Source organism: Felis catus, chromosome A2, assembly GCF_018350175.1.
Source record: "Felis catus isolate Fca126 chromosome A2, F.catus_Fca126_mat1.0, whole genome shotgun sequence".
Classification (NCBI taxonomy): domain Eukaryota; kingdom Metazoa; phylum Chordata; class Mammalia; order Carnivora; family Felidae; genus Felis; species Felis catus.
Genome location: NC_058369.1, coordinates 38,306,810 through 38,319,537, shown reverse-complemented (window position 1 = coordinate 38,319,537; position 12,728 = coordinate 38,306,810). Strand labels below are relative to the sequence as shown.

Genomic DNA, 12,728 nt, shown 5'->3' with positions numbered 1-12,728 from the left:
ATACCTGTAGTGCCACATTCGTTGTGGCGTTATTTTATAATAGCCAAGATAAGGAAATAAGGAAACACTTACCCATTGATGGATGAATAAAGAAGATGTAATATGTATGGGCTATTATTCACCCATAAAAAAGAAGGAAATCCTGCTATTTGCAACAACGCAGATGGACCTTCGGGGCACTGTGCTGGGTGAAATAAGTCAGAGGAAGGCAAATACTTTGATCTCACTTTTATGTGGAATCTAATCTAATCAAACCCAAAGGAAATACAATACAAGCAGTTTTAGGGAAAAGGTCGAATTGATTAATTTTTTAATTTTAATTTTTAAAAAAATTTTTAACAACTTCATTGAGATAATGTTGACAGAAAGAAACTGTATCTATATTAAGAAGAGATTGGTGATTGCCAGAGGTGGGGGACATGGCATGGGAGTGAAGGTTGTCAAAAGCTACAAACTTACAGACAGTTATAAAATAAATAAATTCTTGGGACATAATACACAGCATAGTGACTGAAGTTAACCACAATGTATCATATATTTGAAAGCTGCTAAGAGAGTAGATCTTAAAAGTTCTCCTTTCAAGAAAAAAAAAAAAAAAACTCTGTCAGGGAATAGATGTTAACTAAACTTACTGTGGTAATCATTTTGAAATATATAGCTATAGATATCACAAAACATACCAATTATGTATATCTAATCTATATCTGTATATATAATCATGGAGTACACCGAAAACTATTAGAGTATTGTATGTTAATTATATCTCAATAAAACTAAGAGGGGAAAAAGCATTCCGAGAAAACGTTTTTAAAAAAAGATTATAGCGGGAGGCACCTGGCTCCGTCTGTTAGGCGTCTGACTTCAGCTCAGGTCATGATCTCGCCGCTCATGGGTTCGAGATCCACATCGGGCTCTGTGCCGACAGCTCAGAGCCTCAAACCTGCTTCGGATTCTGTGTCTGCCTCTCTCTATCTCCCCCTATCCTGCCCACACTCTGTCTGTCTGCCTGCCTGTCTGTCTGTCTGTCTGTCTCTCCAAAGTAAATAAACATTAAAAATTGTTTTAAATAATAATAAAAAAGGATTAGAGTGTGGGCACCTTGGTGGTGCAGTCAGTTAAGCGTCCGACTCTCAGGTCATGATCTCAGGGTTCATGAGTTCAAGCCCTGCTTTGGGCCCCATGCTGTTATTGCAAAGCCTGGTTGGGATTCTCTTTTTCTCCCTCTTGGCCTGTCCCCACCCAACCTGCTCTCTCTCTCAGAAATAAATAAATAAGCGTAAAAAGATTATAGTGACATAATACCCCCCTCCTAACAAAAAGCAAGCAGTTACAGCAGAGTCTGAGAATCTGCAGTGGGTTAAAATAAACGTGGGCCAGCAACCATGCTTGACCTGAAAGCCATGCCAGGTAGGTGGGGAGAGAAAGTTCTAATGTAGATGAAGGCGGAGAATGGATACAGGTGTCCAGGGCCTGAGCTCTGTGTGGACTTGGGCTAACTTGAGAGAAACCATCTTTGCTCTGACAGCTCACCGTCTCTATTGCTGACATTAAACGCTCCTTTTGAAAAATTCCAACTTTAGCCCAGCGAAAGCAAAGAACGGGGTTCCCTACGAGAGCTTGAGGAAGGATTGAACATCTAAGGGATGATGGCAACAGCATCAGTATCGCAAGAGCAGTTGATGAACTTGGACAGGTGAAGAGGTGAAGCGCAGTGGGAAGGAGAACAGGTACTGCTGGGTCTGTTTTCCCTCCGGTCAGCCTGCTTGCGGGTTGCCGCACAGCCACAGGAACTCGGGGCACTTCGGGGATCCGCGACCAGTGCTAGTCCCTTGGGTCAGAGGACACCGGGGAACGCTACTGCTTAAAGCAATTAGAATACAAGCAGAGTTTTTAGGAAGAGGTAGAATCGATTAATTTTTTAAGTTTAAATTTTTTAACAACTTTATGGAGACAACTTTGACATAAAAAATTGTATCTATATTTAGGTGTTAGGTGTACAACTTGATATTTTTATACCTACGTCTACACGGTGAAAAGATCACCACAATCAAACTAACCTGTCACCTCTACATTATTACCCTTCTGTGTGTGTGATGAGGTGTTTTTTTTTTTTTTTTGATGTTTATTTATGAGAGAAAGAGGGAGGGAGGGAGAATGAGTGGGGGAGGGGCAGGTAGAAGGAGAGACAGAATCCCAAGCAGACTCCTTGCCATCAGCCCGATGCAGGGGGCTTGATCCCACAAACTGTGAGGTCACGACCTGATCGGAAATCAGGAGTCAGACGCTCAACTGAGTGAGCCACCCATGTGCCCTGAGAAGTTTTAATTTAAGAAGTATCCCCGTAGCAAAGTTCAAGCACACAGTACAGTATTATTAAGCACAGGCAACCTTGTGTCCATAAGAATTCCAGAACATATTCATGCTGCAGAACTAACTAAACCCTACTACCCTTTGACCAACATCTCCCCATTTTCCCCTCCCTCCAGTCTCTGGCAGCCATCATTCTACTCTCTGCTTCTATGAGTTCGACCTTTTCAGATTTTGTATATGTAAGTGAGATCATGCACTACTGGAAAAAGCAGAACTTAAATGGAGAAGACACCTGAATGCCTTGTAAATGTGGACGGAGAGCAGGGAAGGCAGATTGGCAGATGTGGCCATGGCTCCAGGAGTCCTGGGAGTGAAAGGATCTGGTTGGAAAAAGCAGGCCTTTTGTGTGGGGAAAAGAGGCAGGTAAACTTATGTTAAAAGATGTGATACCCGGAAGAGGCCTCTGCCTTCATCCTGAAGGTAAAGTACCCGCATTCATCCTTGCGTGTTTGGCTCTCTGGACTGCATATCTGTTTGCCAGAATTACCTGCAGTCATATTTGGTCTAATCAGTGACCTTGGTAGAATGTGGGTGTCAGGTTCTCGTGAGACAGTGTGTGTTTGTTTTTGTTTTTCTGTCCCAGCCGTTCCGTAGGTTTGTGACCTTGGGCAAGTCACCGAACCTCACCATCTCATGATTTTTCCACCCTAAAACAGTAATCATAAAGCCTTGCCCTGCTTCCCTCCGAGATGGTGGGGACACAAAGTAAGATGACAAGTCTAAAGCAACTAACTGGCATAGTGCTTCGCACACGGGGAGCCCCGCAGTATGCTGTTTTTCTTTTAGTGTCGTAAATGCAGGGAGTTATTACACTTGCTGCTCTGTTTCTAGATATTCCTTATTTCTTAAATCCTTAGACTAGTGTAATCTTTGCTATTTGCATTAACCGCTCTGAGAAATGTAAATTATTGGAGAGTATTAGGGTAACGACAACGACAGTGATGATGATTTGGTCCTAGTTAACTGTGGCCAAGAGTGAGTAGTTCCAGATTTTCGATTCTTAGTCTGGTTTGGGCCTTTGCTCCCTTTCCACTTCTGTGTCTTTCTTTTGTCTTTCATGTCAGCTGGAATGTTGCCTCTACATTGCCTTTCACTTTTGCTTCTTTCCCCAGCATTCAGGTAAGGGAAGGAGAAGGTATTTTGCAAAAGAGCAAAGCATCCATAGGGCATCCCAAGTGCGTGTGACTTGCGTTACAAGGAGCAAAGGAGTACAACGCCGTATTTGTTTGAGCAGGAACTAGTTTCGGTGTTAGTGGTAAAATCCTAGGAAAGTCTCCATTATTTTGAACGTGATTCTAGCCAGATTGTTCTGCAAGCTTCAAAAATAGCCGCGCTCCTCCTAAGGTACGAAAAGATCGGAATCTGGATTGTTCATAATGAGAGTTGCCGGACTGCATCCCCATAAAAGACAATTGCAGAAAACAACAGGTTAACACGGCCAGTTCATAGTTCCCTTTGATTCACATATCCTTCCATTTGATCCCCATATTGTCAACTTTGGGGACTTGGAGAAGGAGTGGACTCATTTATTTATTTCTTTTTGGGCCCAATCTGGTCCTTCCTTAACAAGGAGAAACGGGTTTGATGCAGCACCTAGCTTAATATTTTAGACATTTTCTAATAAACTTGACTTCTGTTTTACTTCCTTGCAACGCCAGTGTTGCCTACGGTCATGGCGCCCCAGGCTGTGGTCTTGCCGACTCGTTCAAGCTAGACAGGCTCAGGCTTGGGCAGTGCTTGGATGGAATCTGTCCAAAGACAACTCAGGTGCCGGAGACTGGGTGGTGGTGATTCAGCGTCTGGCACCGGCTCCAGCATGGAGCAGCCAACCAGGGCCTCAACACGGTGGTTATAGGGCCCTATGTTAATAGGTGTATGGAGTAGGAGTATGGTGGGGGGGGGGGGAGGTTTGTCTCCTCTTATAAGAGACTTCAAACAGACTTCCTGACTGTTTATAGCCATTAAACTTACTTCAGCTGATTTTGCAAGAGGATCGTAGATAGCCTTTTTCTTTTTGTCTCATGAAAATTCCTAACCTTTACCTTCTTTGGTGGTAAGTGCCCTCTACATGGAGACTTAAATAATCAAGGTTATTCATAACTGTAAGGAAATACAGCATTTTTTGACCCTGCTTCTGCCTCCTAGGTTTCCTTTGGGACTGGGACTTGTAGTCGAATGCTTCCTCCTGTTTTGGGCCTTATGATGTTTCTCTGTCCATGTCTCCTGTACTTGGGGCATGGGATGGTGTTTGGGCCCCAAAACACTAATGCTGGCATATCGTGGCATGGCGCAAGAGTACAGCGGCACAATTCTGTGTTCTTCTAAACATCATCCTGGTTCTTCTAAACAACAAAAAAGAAAGAGAGAGAGAGGAAGGATGGAAGGAAGGAAGGGAGGAAAGGAGAAAGGAAGGGAGGGAGGAAGGAAAGAGAGAGAGCAAGAGAAAGAAAGGAAGGAAAAGGAAAGGGAAGGAAGGAAGAAAGGAAAAGAGAGAGAGAAAAAGAGAAAGAAAATACTGTGTCATCTTTTCTTCTAGGAAAACACACTCTAATGGATTGCCAACATTAAAAAACTCCTGACTTCAAACACAATACACAGATCTTTACATTATTTGCTACAATTTAAAGTTCCGGGTCTTCTAAAAAACAAAAAAGAAAGAACGAGAGAGAGAGAGAGAGAGAGGAAGGATGGAAAGAAGGAAGGGAGGAAAGGAGAAAAGAAGGGAGGGAGGAAGGAAAGAGAGAGAGCAAGAGAAAGGAAAGCAAAGGAAAGGGAAGGAGGGAAGACAGGAAAAGAGAGAGAGAAAAAGAGAGGAAGAAAGACAGCATGGAGCCTGCTTAGGATTCTCTGTCTCTGTCTCTGTCTGCCCCTCCCCTGCTAGCTCTCTATCTCTCAAATAAAAAATTAAATAAAGTAAAGCCAAAGTGAAGAGCATAGGTATTAAGTGTCACAGCAGTGATAAGCATCCTATGTGTAGCTTGAAGAACATAAAGTCATCTCAGTAAGGGTTTGGGAAGCCCCACTTGGAAAGTGGATCTAGAAGGTGGAGGTTCAGGTTAGCGTGGGACGATAAAGAAATGGTAGTGGTCCAGGTGGCAGAGGGATGCTATGTCCTGGCCTCATCTCTCCTTGTCCCCACGCGTGTGGGTGACCTGCCCTATGTCATACTTCCTTGTGCACATAGGACAGTGTGTATAGGGATCTTTGACTTTTTCATTTCCTATCCTTCTTCATTTCAACTCACGCATGTCATGTTGGAGTGTTGTAGGCATGGTATTGTCTCTGGTCCAGTTTTTCACCCTGTCTGTCTAGATACGGTCTCATAAGCTCATTTGCAAAGACTGTGGAACATTTTGAGGAATCCACCCCTATCTAAACATCAGCTATTATGGAACGCCCTCAGAGTATACAGTACTTTCTCCAGCTGTTAGAACTCCGGGCTTGGATGAAGCTACATGGAACTTTTCCCTTCTAGGTCACTGCTTCAAATCCAGTATCCCAGCTGATCTAAGGCTTTGCTATCTGCCCCACCTGCTCTTGGGGGGGGGGGGGTCAAGTCAAGTGAATCAGCTACCAGTGGATGTTCACACTCTACACCCTTATTTGCATTCTCATCAAGTGTAGACCAAGTAGTAACTGGTGCAAAGAGACTGTTTGATGGCTGTTACCCCCCATGTATTAAAATTTTAATTGGGGAAGTGGGTTGTTTTTTGTTTTTTATTTAGGACGCTAGTAACATGATTTGGTCTGTTAGAGTGCTTTCTTTCTTTGTATGTGTAATATTTACACAATCACTAGACCCGGAATCTTTCCTTGGGCAAATCCCTCCATGAGATTAGCTTACTTTTCCAGTTTCCTGTGATAACCAAGTGTTTCATTTGTAAATAACTTTTTTTTTCCTTTTTTGCATTTTTATTGGAGAACTCACTGCCTTGGAATGTTGTTGATTCTGTATGAATGCATGTACACATCTAGTCCTATCAGCCACGGTCATTTCTTGTTTTTTTAAATGACCCACACGTGTTCTCCCCATCCTGCAACTGGAGCGGCTGCTGTGTCTAAAGCAAGGAGGTGATGGGGTTGCCCTGCACACTCAGTCCCAGGTCTGGCTGCGGGGTGATTGCTAGTGTTAAATGATGAGCACTCTGGTTGAGATGGTAGTTAGTTGCCGAGCCGCCCCAAGAGAGCAGATTAGTTTATGGGGGAGAAAGAGCTCTCCAGAGGTACTCGAGGTGCATGTGGAGGTTGAGAAATGAAGAGAACAAGAGAGCTTCCCATGCTGCTTTTTATTGCTAGCTTCCCCCCCCCCCCACCCCCATACGCACAGCGACTGTTGATTAGCCTGGGAAATTATCTGAGAAACAGGTTTGATCTTGAGGGGTGGGGAGAGTCTAGGAAAAGAAATTAGAGGAAGGGTGGCTGACTCAGAGCAGCCTTTGAAGCTGGGAGTGGGACAGCTTGTCAGGGCAGACAGGAAATAACCGACTTCTCTCCACTGGCCCATAGCGCATGCTGTCTTCATTCTCTTGGTGTTTGGGACCTCACACCCAATTGAGGAGATTCACTCCGAGCTGGTGTAAATTACCTGTGAGAAGAAACACATAGTCAAAGTTTGCAGCTCGTTTTAAAGAGTTGCAGAAAGAGGAGCACATGGATGCGTTTTGCTTTCCCGTCCCAGCTCCTTGTGGAAAATCGGATCGGACTTTGAGCTGTGAGAGCAGCGAATTAGTAATGTGCTTGCATGTCCGCTAAGTTCTAAAACTATCTGGGGCAACTGGTCGCAAGCTTTGTTTTTATAAAACTGTGTCCAGTGGAATCTTCGGGGAATCTCAGAGTACAGACTGCAACCCAAGGCATGGGTTGGCAAACTTTTCGTGTACAGGCCCGGATAGGAAGTATTTTAGGTTGCGTGGACCATCCAGTCTGTGCTGAAGGTACTTAACTCTGCTTTGTGATGCAACAGCGGCCCCAGACAGCACGGAATCAAGCGAGCATGACTGTGTTCCTGTAAAACTTTATTTGTGGATACTGAAAACTGAACTCCGTATAATTTTCACACGTCACAAAACATTCTTTCTTCTATTATCGCTCCAACTATTTAAGTAAGTAAAAACCATTCTCGTCTCGTGGGCTGGGTAGTAACGGCTCATCTGGAGGATTCGGTCCAGGGGCTGTAATAGTGTACTGACCCAGGACCTAAAACGCTGTGGTTAGTCTTATTTTTTTGAGGACCTCCTAGTATCGGTGTTTTTGTCAGGCCTCATCACCAGGTGTTGTGTCAAAACTTGTATGAAGATTTTTTTTTTTCCTTATGCCAGTTCGCTGTATGTATATGTGCATGCATACTGAAATCCTATTTTATGTAAACTTATTGGTGTTTCTTAAAATACGGTAAATGTGTTTTTGAACATTGGCTACCTAGATAAACATGCTAAACATGGGGAAACCTATCCCCTAAAATATTAGCACCTGCTCTAAACTTCAGATATAAATAGCGCAAAAGTTGTAAACATGCTGATGCGAAACATAATTTGTCAATAACAGATGGCACTTACTTGCCGAGAAGGCGAAGGCTCTGATGAGAAAGGCATAATTTTGAGCCAGTAGAATCAGAGGTGTGTCAGAAATGTCCAGGCCCCAGTTAGCATAAAAGCATGGCCTGCGAAACCAGCAACCAAGTACCTACTCCCTGACTCTGAGTACTCAGAGCTGGTTGTGGCCCACGGAGAGTTGATCAAAAGGCAACTTCAACCCCTTGTGCAGAGCAGGATGTAGGTGATATCCAAGGCAGAGAGGGAGGCTGGCCAGTCCACAGATGAAGGCAATGCGTGCCTGCCTTCCAGCCCTCTCCTCTGTTAGCTCACAGAGCCATTTATTTTAGCTTGTTAAAGACAAATACATGCCTGTGCATCTGGGCTTTAAGTGCCTGGTTTTATCAGTCACCCCCTCTCTGTGACATCCTCAAACTACGTCTTTCTTGTAACCTGAGCCTAGCACTCAGTACAGTAACAGGCTGTCCCTTGCCAGGCAATTGTCACATCTATTATAAAGGAAGTGTTGACTCAACCCAGCCCAGGAACCGTCATCAATAGTAAAAGGTCTCCAGAGGTGGGATGGGACCTTTTAAGTTATTTACATTAGCAGTTGGTCTGGAACTTGAGTCAGAGTTGATCCTTGCTTCTTACAAGGTACACTTCATTTATTCATATCCTTTCTCTTTCTCCCTCCCGCCCTTACTAACCCTCCCGTCTTCTCCGTCATACGCACGCAGACACATGTCCATGCTCCTTATTATTCTGTATCCAAAGGATCTCATTTGTCTTCAAGCCGAGTATCTTAGCGGACTTCTTGCCATATGTGATCGAGATGCTGTTATACAAATAAGAAAACTCCATCCTCACTCCTCAGTTGCGTTGGAAGAAATGTCTGAGGTTCAGGCAGTGGAGTCTGAGATGAAAGACATTAATTTCATTTTGATGCAGGTAACAGGTAAAAATGGCTACCAAGTAATAAGCGTGTATGAGAAATCAGTAGGTTTCTGGTGCATGTTCCAAAGGGGATCCCATCAGTCATTCCATATTTTCCACTGACCACCAGTGGACATGACAATAAACATTTTTTACTGTCTGCGAGTGGTAGATACCAGCGATTCATATTATAAATCATGTAATATGATTCATATTATGATGATAATTCTCACATGTGCACTCTTGTACACTAAGGACTTATTCCTCTTTTTTATGACAATTTAAAATCTAGGTTACAGTGATTTATACACAATAGAAATCGGAAAAACAAGTGCCCTTGGATGCTTGATTTCACAGCACTTTAAGTTCTAATAAATTATGTTTTAAAATGCCTGGTGAGGGGCGCCTGGGTGGCTCAGTCAGTTAAGCATCCGAGTCTTGATTTCAGCTCAGGTCGTGGTATCACAGGTTCGTGAGATGGAACCCCACGTCTGCTTCTGCACTTACATGGAGCCTGCTTGGGATTCTCTCTCTCCCTTTATCTCTGTCCCCATCCCACTCACACTTTCTCTCTCTCCCAAAATAAATAAATAAGCTTTAAAAAAAACAAAAACATGGGGCGCCTGGGTGGCTCAGTCGGTTAAGCTGCCGACTTCGGCTCAGGTCACGATCTCACAGTCCGTGAGTTCGAGCCCCACGTCGGGCTCTGTGCTGACCACTCAGAGCCTGGAGCCTGTTTCAGATTCTGTGTCTCTCTCTCTCTCTGACCCTCCGCCGTTCATGCTCTGTTTCTCTCTGTCTCAAAAATAAATAAACGTTAAAAAATAATAATAATAATAAAAAAATAAAAAATAAAAAAAAACAAAAACAAAAACAACACTTGGCAAGACCTCAGTTGATTTGGGGGTGGGGGAGGATAGATTTAATACTCTGTTCCAGCTTTGTTCCCGTCATCATGATGAGGCTGAGGAATTATTGTGAAGCAGTTCACAACAGTTCAGATCAAGGTGAATAATTTACACTAGCGTTGCCCCTCCATCCCACATATTTGAAATTATTTTGCCCGTTTGCATTCATTTTGAGAATAAAATTTGGAAAACCAATTTGCACGTATCTGCATCTTTATTCTTCTCTCTTCGGTAGTTTGACTAAAATATCCCTTGTGTTCCTACAAGTTCCTAAGCCTTTTCTACCCTGTGCTGCTGTCTTTGATTATCTTCTCCAACAAGGCTCAGTATGAAATGCTGTAAGGGAGCTGGAGTTCATTACGTGACTGTTTAAATTTATGTGCTCCACATCGGGTGTAAACTAAGATGGTACCCACCTGAATGATTATTTTTTCTTAAAACCAGCGAAATAATTGTCAGGATTTCACTAGCTAATTTTGAAATGCACAGAGCCAGCTCAATAAACATTCGTTAAATACTTAGGTTTGAGTCCTATACTGTCTTGTTCTTAAACAGTGCAGTGTTCCAATGAAAACATAAGAATGGTTTTGTGAGGGGCGCCTGGGTGGCTCAGTCGGTTAAGCGTCCGACTTCGGCTCAGGTCATGATCTCACGATTTGTGAGTTCGAGCCCTGTGTCGGGCTCTGCGCTGACAGCCTGGAGCCTGCTTCAATTTTGTGTCTCCCTCTCTCTCTGCCCCTACCCTGCTTGTGCTCTCTGTCTCTCATAAACGAATGTTAAAAAATTTAAAAAAAGAAAAAAAAGGAATAGATTTGTGAGGTGTGGTGTGTGTGTGTGTGTGTGTGTGTGTGTGTGTGTGTGTGTGTAATGTTTAAAAAAAAACAGCACTAAATATCATCTATTTTACCAAAAGGAGTTAACTGTACAGATTGTCAGAGACTTGTTTTTTTTTTAATTTCTTTTATATTTATTTATTTATTTATTTATTTATTTATTTATTTATTTATTTATTTATTTAGAGATTTGTTTCTTTAAACATTGAATACCTGGGGCACCTGGGTGGCTCAGTTACTTAAGCGTCCGATTCTGGGTTTCACCTCAGGTCATGATCTTCCGGTTCATGCGTTCAAGCCCCGAGTTGGGCTCTGCGCTCATAATGCAGAGCCTGCTTGAGATTGCCTTTCTCCCTCTCTCCCTCTGCCCCTGCCCCCCCTCTCTTTTCAAAAACAAATCAGCGTTTTTAAAAATTGAACTCCTGTTCTCCAAATATTCCGCGAAACGTGGTAAATAATTTTAACACACATTTGTGACTGGGGGTTTCTGTCACTCTGCCTTTGTTTGCGTGCTCTGTTTTAGTATCCAGTATACCTAACCTTTTTACTCTTTCCCAACCTGCCTTCCTCTGCACTCTTCACTGTCATCTGCGGTTCCTCTACCTGCCTTTCCGGCTAGCAGCTAGACCCTTCTTTGCCGATCCGTTCGTTCATTATTACTCTGGGAACTCTGAAGTGAGTACTTAAAATATGGAGCGGTTCTCTCTCCCACCTTAAAAAGCTACAAAACCCTCATGTGAAATAGTTAAGGGAACACACGTAGTAGGAGGAGAGGCTTTTGCTCCTGCAGGCACCTTGCAAAGGGGACTATTTTTCTTATATGATATAAATGAAATCCTCACTCTGCCCACTTTTACACCTACGCATGTACTGAGCGTCTCCAAGGAGACCAGGAAACCCGGAGTCCAGTGATGGTGAATCCTCCTCAGAGACAGCAGGCTGGAGTCTCGGGCAACTCTCCCAGGCGTCTTGGCTTCCAGATGCCCCTCTCAGACAGCCTCTCTTCTGGAGGCTCTTCCAGGCAGGCTTTCTTGAACATGTCTCTCCCTTCACAGACGCAGCAGCCCGTACCTTACATCTGAAGGGGCTGGTGGTGATGGTGCCTTCGGTAGGCAGGAGGCCTCCCTGGGACAAGGGGGGCAGGAGGCCTCCCTGGGACAAGGGGGTGGGGATAGCGGGGAGGTGGGACAGGAAGGTTGCGTCTTTCCCCAAATCTTCTCTTCGTCACCCATTTATCGGTGCGTCTGTCTCATTGCCTCCCTTTGCGCCGTTTAGGCCCAAAGGCACCGCTCGGCCTTACAAAATGTCCTGAAAATACTCTTTGTTTTAGTAGTACAGTCATGAGCTCAGTTCAGTGAAGTTGTCCTTTGAGAAGTACTCTTCTTGCTGATTCAGCGTTTTTAACCCTGAACGATAATCCTCTTCTCCACTCTGTTTTTCCTTTCCCCTGAGTTCAGTACACAGGGATCTCACCCTTCCCCCACTCACGGCCTCACGGTCACATTTCTTGGAATTATATCCATTATTTGCTTTTTTTTTTTTAAATGTTTATTTGTGTGTGAGAGAGAGAGAGCAGGATAGAGGCAGAAAGAGAGAGAGAGAGAGAGAGAGAGACAGAATCCGAAGCAGGCTCCACACTGTGGGCACAGAACCAGACGCAGGGCTCGAACTCACAAAAGCGAGGTCGTGACCCGAGTCGAAGTTGGACGTTTAACCACCTGAGCCACCGAGGCGCCCCTATACGTTATTTTCTCATGTAAATGAAGTCTCGGTTTCTCTTTGAGGAACACGCTACCATCATAAGTCCGTAAGGCACACCTTCTAAGACTTAGAGTATCAGATCCATTTGATAACATTGACCACATCTATGTGTACACATTTAGACACAAATAATTAGTGACTATATAGAAATGTTTATTGATGTAATCCCCAAGAAATCCCATTTTGTCTCTAAACTCTAAGCACATCATTAATGAACATTCTTGACATATCTTGCACATGAACAGTTTTGGTTCACAGCCAAATTGACTCCAGCAATCTAACTTTTCTAGCACGGTGTCTGGAAACTTCAATCTTCTGTTGCTGATCCTACTGCCCTTTTTGGAACCGTGTGGCTAACTATTATTTCTGTTAAATTCTTTGACAGTAAA

At 43.7% G+C, this 12,728-nt stretch overlaps 1 protein-coding gene across 10 annotated transcripts in view; it reads left to right on the top strand.

The window, feature by feature from the left end:
- The window catches only part of FOXP1 (forkhead box P1), a 509,316-nt gene that overhangs the window by 338,489 nt on the left and 158,099 nt on the right, over positions 1-12,728 (top strand). The window lies entirely within an intron of this gene.